Below are 8,069 nucleotides of genomic sequence, written 5' to 3'. Positions count from 1 at the left end.
CTGTATGTGTGGCGGCAGCTGCCAATGGAATGGACCACCAACGAAGCGCAGTTTGCTTTGAGAGCTTCATTTGCCGTTTCCCTTGGAGCTTCCAGGGGCGCAAGCGAAGGGGCTTTTTGGGTTTTAGCCCCCTTTAAGAAACTTTACTTTGACAAGACTTTTTGTCTTTCATTTTAACTAAACAATTGACGACTACAAACATAAAATATGCCAAAACCCCCCTGACAAAATCATGCGTACGCCACTGGCTAAAGTTCTTGCTTTTATGGCTGGAGTTGGAGTTTGGATCTTTGCCCGCCTGGAAGCAAAGCTTCGTTTTGTTGAAGTTTGTTCATATTTGGTCATCATTTACATACAAAAATAGTTTATTCTAAAAACTTCATCATTATATTTGAGTTGATAAGTTAAGTTTAAGGTCAAATAGTTAAATCGTTAAGGCTTCGAAAATAATTATAAAATTCTAGAATTGGTAATTATTATAAGGAGATGCTAAAAAATTTGAGTATTAATAATTTTCTTTTATACAGTAAAAATACTTAAAGCCGGTATTTCCTTCAACCCAATCTACATGAAGTCGCCCCATCCCATGAAGTCGCCCCATTCCAAGAATATAATAAGCATTAGTTTAATTTGGTAATATGTTGATTTTTGTAATAACTTTATGGCCTTTTTTTAGGGGTTAAGTACATTTCTGGGACAATTTTAATTATTTAAATATCAACATATCTAAAATTGTCAAAACTGGTTACTACTAATTACTACTTCCTTCTTTGTTCAACTTAGCATGAATGGTGAATGATATCAATTATAAGGTCTCGCTCATAAGCCCGTTGCTTGAGCTAGGTTCTAACCCTGATCTCCTACTCCATTCCTCCGTCTCTTTTACTCCTTCGGCGACTTTAACGACAGGCTGTTTGTTTTTAATCGTATAATGTCTTAATTTATAGTGCAGCGTTGCCTAGACCCCAACTTGATACACAATCCCCACGTCCCTGTAGCCGAGCTAACTGGCAATGCAATTGCATTTGTCATTGGCCTATAGCGCCATTAACATAACCCGGTTGGTTGTAACTCTTGCTGTTGCCCCTTCCTCCCCCCACCATAACCCATTCACATAGTCTACTTGGAAAAAATATTATCGTCTTGCATGTTATATCATCACAATGATATTTATGCTTATGTATTTCTTGTGTGTTTATCATTCACTGCACAACTATTATATACTTATGTATATTAATTAGCTCAGTTCTCAAAAAGTATAAAGTATGACATAATTTGAGCAACAAAAACAATTGTTTTCGGTGTACTTCTCGCTTCGGCACTTAAAGTTTAACTGCATTTGCAGTTGCGAAGTGCAAGCAATTTTTATGGCTAAATGTTGACGTCGCTGCTGCATTATTGCGGTGCATTTAATGTAATAATTACTATTTGCCACCGGTAATACGTAGGCCCGCGATTCCGATTCCCCTGCGACATGGCGTGTGTGGTTCGCTCGGCCTCGTCTCCTTTTCCCCCAAGTGTCCCGATGCCTGCGGTTTGACTGGGGCTTGGGTTTGGGTTAACTCGTTATCTTGGCGTCGGCATTTGCGGTTGGGTTTGCGATCTGGGGGATCCGACCGGACCGGACTGGGTCTGGAACTTCGGATCGGTTCGGTTCGTTTGTTCATGTAATCAACCGCCCCGTCCAACGGCAACCGGCAACTGGCAACCGACATCACCAACTGAGGAACTGGGGAACTGAGCAGTCGGCCCCCGCCTCCTCGACGGTGTGTGTGGCTTTTCCAGCTTCTTGTGTGGTCCTGTCAGGCTTTAAGCTCTGCTGCTCACAATGCACTTGGCAAAAAACCTTTGCCAAATAATTTCCAAGCGGTGTAATTGAGTTTGACATCTAAAACAAACATTTTTTTTTTGTTTTCTGTATTAAAAATTATAGTTTTTTCTTTTATTCAAAATACAACGATATAAATTATATATCAAAACATTTGGTAAAGATTGAAGAAATTGAAGATGATTTTTTAGAGTGTACATGCCCCAACCCACTTCAGTCTCGATCTGCGACTGTTTCGGTTTTGGATTTTGTTTTCGATGGGTTTGGTTCTTTTTTTGCGGTTATCATTTGGCGAACCTACGCGTGGCGACATTTCCACCAGAAGTTCATTTCAGCTCAAATGGAAAGTGCCTTGCGGGTGGCCCTTCTTTTTTGAAAGGGTAATGAAGTGGGTTGCCGACTTAATTGGAAGTTGGGAGCTAAACAAACCATTTTAGTTCAAAAAGTTAAGCAGTAACTTAGTAGTTACTTGCTTGAAAGTAACTTGTTTGGGTGTCTGCTACTACATATTTCATAACTGTATACCAGTCTATATGGCAATGATTCAAAATTGATACATATTTTGGTATAGCTGTATATTAAGATTATTCGGAAAACAATCAAGCTAAGACGAGCAAACTGAAGTTGGCGTATCCCTTCGATTCGGATCTCATCCCGGTGCCGGCTGCAAATCCCCAAACCATCAATTCCCTCGTAATCCCAGTCCCTCCGACATCAGTTCAGCTCATCGCATAACCCTTTTTGAAGTCGGATGTGTTAATGTGACTGCAACGACGATAACGACAATGAGAAGAGGTATAGCTGAAGAGGGCGAACGAGACGAGCCAACAACAAGCTTAAGATAGATATAAAAGTAAGGCGATAAGCCCGGAACGTCAGTGGGTCTGCCTGTCGTCGTTGTCGAATCCCCGGAGATCGGAGATATATCCGGGGAACGGAGGGTGGTGCACGGCTGGACGGGTGGGTGACGGGGTGGCCAAAGTGGAGGCGAGGAATGTTGACGACGCATGCGTTTTGCGTTGGCTGTCAAATTAATTTCGTTCGCCGCTTCGACTGTGACTACGGCGACCATGACGACACTGCGACTGCGTGGGCGTTATGCGCAGAGCCTTATTGCCCTGCACTGCCGCAACCACGGCTCGGCAATTACCATAAACACGATGGCGGTCAAAATAATACAAAACTGAGATATACATTTTATCCAATTAAAACGTAACCTTATGTTATTTTTTCAAAACATACTACTTGGCAATACGGTTTACAAATATTTTATCTCATAATTAATTTTTAATATCAAATAGGGTATAAAAAAAATTTAAAAAACTTTTTTACTTAAAGTGAGTTTATTAAATAAGAAAAAAGTGATAAGATAATTAATTCTAGAATGGTTTAATGTGCCTTATTGCTTTAATACATATATTTCTTAATTTTACTTATTATTACTTTATTTACTGAATTACACTGAATTTTGTATATCGATTTATTCGTTTTATCTGTAAAATTTAATAATGTTATGGTGATCAGAACTATCATAAATCTTTTTTTATAGGGCAAAGCCTATGACTGTTTTGGTTATTTTTAAATTGTAAAAAATTTAAAATGTATATACTTGAAAAAAAAATTTAAGCCATTACAATTTTTCCCCTAACTGTATGTTCATATCTCTGGAGACGCATGCATAATTTGGACTTTGACAATGGGCCGGGCGGGTACCGTGGGCCATCCTAAGCATACTTAAGGCTGGTGAAATGTGAAATGCCCCCCAGCACCCGCCGACTGCAGAATTTGCCACAAAAGCCACAGAGAACCGACGCGACGCCCCCTCATCTGGGAATTCGTGGAATGACTGCACAAATCGTTACCTGGGTGGTCTCCAACTCGATTCGGTTCGACTTGACTCCACACGGCTCGGGTTCGACTTAACTACACAGGAAGAAGGTTTTTTATATTTTATCAGAAGTTTTGAATAGTTTCAATAAATATTCTAATAAGTTTCGCATTTACCAATTACCATTTTTAAATTTTTTACGTGATAGGTTTTCAAATGTTGAAAAATCTGTTGGTGATTCTATAAGAGCAAATGGACTTTTTGGTGTTTTAGAGTAAAATTACTTATATAAAATATACAAAACATTAAAGATTTTTTTTAATTTTTCTAAAGCGAATGTGATATTATTTTTTGTTCTCTGTGTACAACTTCGGCTTGGAGACTGGTGACTCGCCCGGTGGTTTATGAGGCACGTGCGCTGGCGATCGCTGCTCATTGAGTTGCTTATTTACGGCCCCAAGGTATGCCTCGTTACTCCTCAACACCCCTTGGCCATTTAACCCCCTTGACCCCACTTCCGCGCCCCATCTTTATTTACACTGCCGTGAAGTGAAGTAGTAAGAGTACTATGTGTGTGAGCCCAACTAATTGAATGTTGAACTTGTGCGGAATATGTGAGGCACTTACTGAAGATTGTACTAGTCGTGAGTGGGTGGCACAAATGGATTTGAGAAAATCAGGCAAAAGTCTATATGTATTTATAAAAAACTTCTTTAAATCTCTCAAAATCTTTCAAATCACAACCCGCAAGATACAACTGCACAAATTATTTCTTCGTACATTTTTTAGAGTTAGTAAGTTAAATTATTATATATCTCTTTTTTTTAAACATTAACTCAATGGCAGACCGAAATATTTAAATTTAACAGGGTTATTTTGTTGATTTATAAAAATTTGATTTTATGTAATTTAAAATCTAAATCTTTTTAGCAGATATATATTTAAATTTTAGAAATATTAATAAACATAGAAATTGAAACATTTTACTTATGTTATTTATTTTAAACTATAAAAATGTAAGATCTTAAAATAAAGGAAAAGCTACTTTTTATTTCATTGAAATTTTACTTTCAACTTTCAAAACAATAAATTGTGCAACAGAAGAGAAGGTTTGTTGAGGGGCTGTTGACAAAACTCATAACTCGATGAAGTTTCGAAAGTATATCTTAAAAAGACACCTGGCTAGTTCATCTAGGCGTGGATCCCCCAGGTGCAATCACAAATCCCAACTACCCAAACTACTTTTCCCACTGCTTAATACGATCAATTAGGCAAATGCCCCGCCTGAGTCGTAAAAACCAAACATTGAGCTAGCTCCGAGCTCAGATTGGGATTGGGATTGGGATTCAGATGCAGAGTAAAACCCGGGACCGTCATAACTCAACGACACTTCACGTGGCTTGCGGAGCTGCGTTGACAAGTCAACTTGTTTGGGCCGACATATCTGGCCAGATACGATCGCTGCGGATCGGCTGGGACCAAGACCACCAGGCAGTACCAGTACCAGTACCAGTGCCATTGCCAGTGCCAGTGCCAGTGCCAGTGCCAGTAAAATGTAAGCCTAACCACAGGCCCGCTTTTTACGACTCAAACTCGAGCTCGGATCAAATGAAAATCTCTTTCGAATTGATTTGCAGCGACTGCAGAGCCAGTCGGACGATTCCAGCTGTGCGGCTGTCGCTTTTGTGGAAAAGGTAGAAACGTTTCAATCGCTCCGGCCCCGGAAAATGAGAACCGAACTGACTGAAACTGGAAATGGAAATGGAAATGGGAATGGACCCTGTGACCGTATATCATTTGTTTACATTGTATTGAGTTGTTAGCCCGCCGCCCGCTGCCCTTAGCCATCGTTTTAATTGATCCAGGGGCGGGGCAAGGGCCGCACACGTCGCCCAATATCGGCTCTTGATAAGCCCAACAATGTCCCTCGCTGGTCGCATCGCAGTCGGGGTCAGGCGTGGGCAGTCTTTCTTGCCTCCATCCACTTGTTGTTTTTCAGCCCTACACTTACAAAAATAGCCCATCTTAACTATTTTTATCCGAATAAGGTTAGAAATAAATTTAATTTTCAAAAAATTTCAATCTTCTATGAAAGTGTTTATTTGCTTATTTAATTCGAGGTCTGGCTTACTCATGAGTTACATCAAACTCATTCTTGATATTGTAAAATTGTTTTTTTTTTAAGATATTTTATTTTGACAAAATGTACAAAAATAACACAGCTTGCATCCAGATTGGAAAAAAATAGTGCCACTGTATAGTATGCCAAAGCCTTGTAGAAAAAAAAATTCAAGCCACGGTTTTTAAAGTTCAGTACAATATGCAGATATTTAATGCTTAAGAATTAATTAAGAATTCTTTAAAAAAAAAGAAACATTAAACAAATATTTAAAAAATAAGTTTTGTCTCTTTGGATTTGTTGAAAACGTTTTTCTGCGTGTAAAGAGGACTTTATTTATAAGTTTCGATGTGCCGGAAGTTTCCGATTAGCTCGTTCTAGGCGTGCGCCTATTTATCAAATAAAGTAGAGAGCGCCCTACAGAAGAATCGAAATTTCCAGTTAATAACTTGATCGACTCTGAAATGCGGGCTAAACTTTCTGGGGTTCCATACACAATTTCCCTGCTGCGGTAGGTAGAAACTGGAAATGCTGAAAGAAAAGAAGAAACGTTAAGAGCGCGCGTTAAACCTCTTAAGTTCCCATTCAGCTTTGACAGTTTTCCTAATGTATTGTGGCCGGGGCAGCGCTTCCTCTATTCAAAAGACCGAAAACGCACAGAGACAACAGAGATCCGAGTATGAAGTCTCGAGACGCCTTTGTTTGGCAACCCACCAGGGGAATTCGTCTTGAGAATCTATTTGTTTGTTGTCGCACTCGGTGTAATGATCTGCGTTTGTCATTCGGAAAGGTTAACTAAACACGGACTCCGACTCCCATGAATTGCGTGGGAGTAGATGTAGATGCTGGAAAAGGGGCGGGGCGGGCGGGGCGGGGACGCGGAGGAGGGAGTTCCAACGAACAGATGTTTCAGCAGAAGTGACAAACTGCCTTTAACGTTTACCCGGGAATCTTTCACTTTTTATGTAGATTTCATTAGGATTGACAAACAGTTGAGCAAAGATTAGGTACTTGCATATATAAGTTATTATAAAAGTGTCTCTAAATGAAACTGATTGAAAATATATGTCATGGTAGCGTTGGCAAAGTGGCTCAAGTAACTTTCTTGTTTTTTTAGACTAGGGACCGTTTTCTGGTTCATATGGAAAGCTTAAAGCAGGAACTGTCAAATTCCAATCTTTTTCTCAGTTAAAAACCTACTTGGAACTTCAAAATAGAAGCCTATACCTTAGATTGATTGCATATAAAATGCATATAAAAATACCAAATCCATAGCAATAATGCCAAAGATGTTTGAAGTTCTTGAGTGTTGCCAAAATAAAATACATTGCGTCAGTTAAACCAGAGTTAAGAAAAAGTAGTTAAATAAAAGTCTTTTTTTTCTATTTTTTTAAATAAAAAAATAGTTAATCCCAGAAGTAACTTTAGTAAAATGAATATACGTACATACAAATTTGGGCTCTATCATTACAAAGCAAATTTCTTTTTTTTTTTTACCTCACCTATAGTTTTGTGAAAATTCAGCTCGATTCGTTCAGTCAATGCTGGGTTACGAATAGGACGAGATTTACGAGATCGGTGAGGAGAAAAGAATTTGTTCTACCTTCCGAGAACATTGGTTGTTTTAGTTGTTTCAGTTGTTCCAGTTGCCAGCCATGATGATGGTGATCGGACCCGTCACCGAAGGAGGTCTGAACCCATAACTCATCATTAATAACCGAACCTAAATAAGACGTTTTATTGTTGTAAACCAAATTGAATTCCCGCTGCGAGTGTCGGTAAGAGAAAGAGATCAGAGCGGGCTGAACTGCAGAGCCGTAGATTATCGATGCGAGTGTCCAGATATCTCCCTTTCAGGTGTTACACCTTGTCGGCACTGGACCAAAGGAATAGGACATCAAAGGCCACTGGGAACGGCCAGTCCGTTGTTATTATTGTTATTATTATTATTACTACTATTGTTGTTGTTGTTGTCGTCTCGACTCACACTTCCTACCCCCGGGGCAATGTCATAATTAAAACAATTTCGGTGCCCCCCATCGTCCCGAACCTACTGTGTATGGTATAATCTGATTTGCTGGGAATTCTTCGTGCTGAATTTGTTTTTGCTTTTTTTGCGCAAGTGCAAAAGTCGCCGGAGATCAAAGACAAAGTCGATGTCGATGTCGATGTGGAAGCCATCTCGCCTCGGGCGTTAATCTGGCGTATACGGCTTCTGTTACCTGTGCTCGTTGTCTCATCTCATCTCGGCTCATCTTATTTCATCTCATCTGCCGGCTGATCTGCTGTCGGAT

At 39.6% G+C, this 8,069-nt stretch overlaps 1 long non-coding RNA gene across 2 annotated transcripts; it reads right to left on the bottom strand.

Moving 5' to 3' along the window:
• Positions 1–3,525: 3,525 nt before the first annotated feature.
• On the bottom strand, positions 3,526–8,069 carry LOC128256788 (uncharacterized). 2 transcript variants are annotated; one of them, XR_008267817.1, is made up of 3 exons: positions 7,998–8,069; positions 7,278–7,498; positions 3,526–3,751 (listed from the first exon to the last, which is right to left on the bottom strand). It is a non-coding gene; the product is annotated as an uncharacterized LOC128256788 (long non-coding RNA). The 2 variants fall into 2 exon arrangements; XR_008267816.1 differs by lacking the exon at positions 3,526–3,751 and adding an exon at positions 6,072–6,306.

The sequence above is a fragment of the Drosophila gunungcola genome (assembly GCF_025200985.1).
Source record: "Drosophila gunungcola strain Sukarami chromosome 2R unlocalized genomic scaffold, Dgunungcola_SK_2 000030F, whole genome shotgun sequence".
NCBI lineage: Eukaryota > Metazoa > Arthropoda > Insecta > Diptera > Drosophilidae > Drosophila > Drosophila gunungcola.
This window is presented reverse-complemented; position numbering and strand designations above follow the sequence as displayed.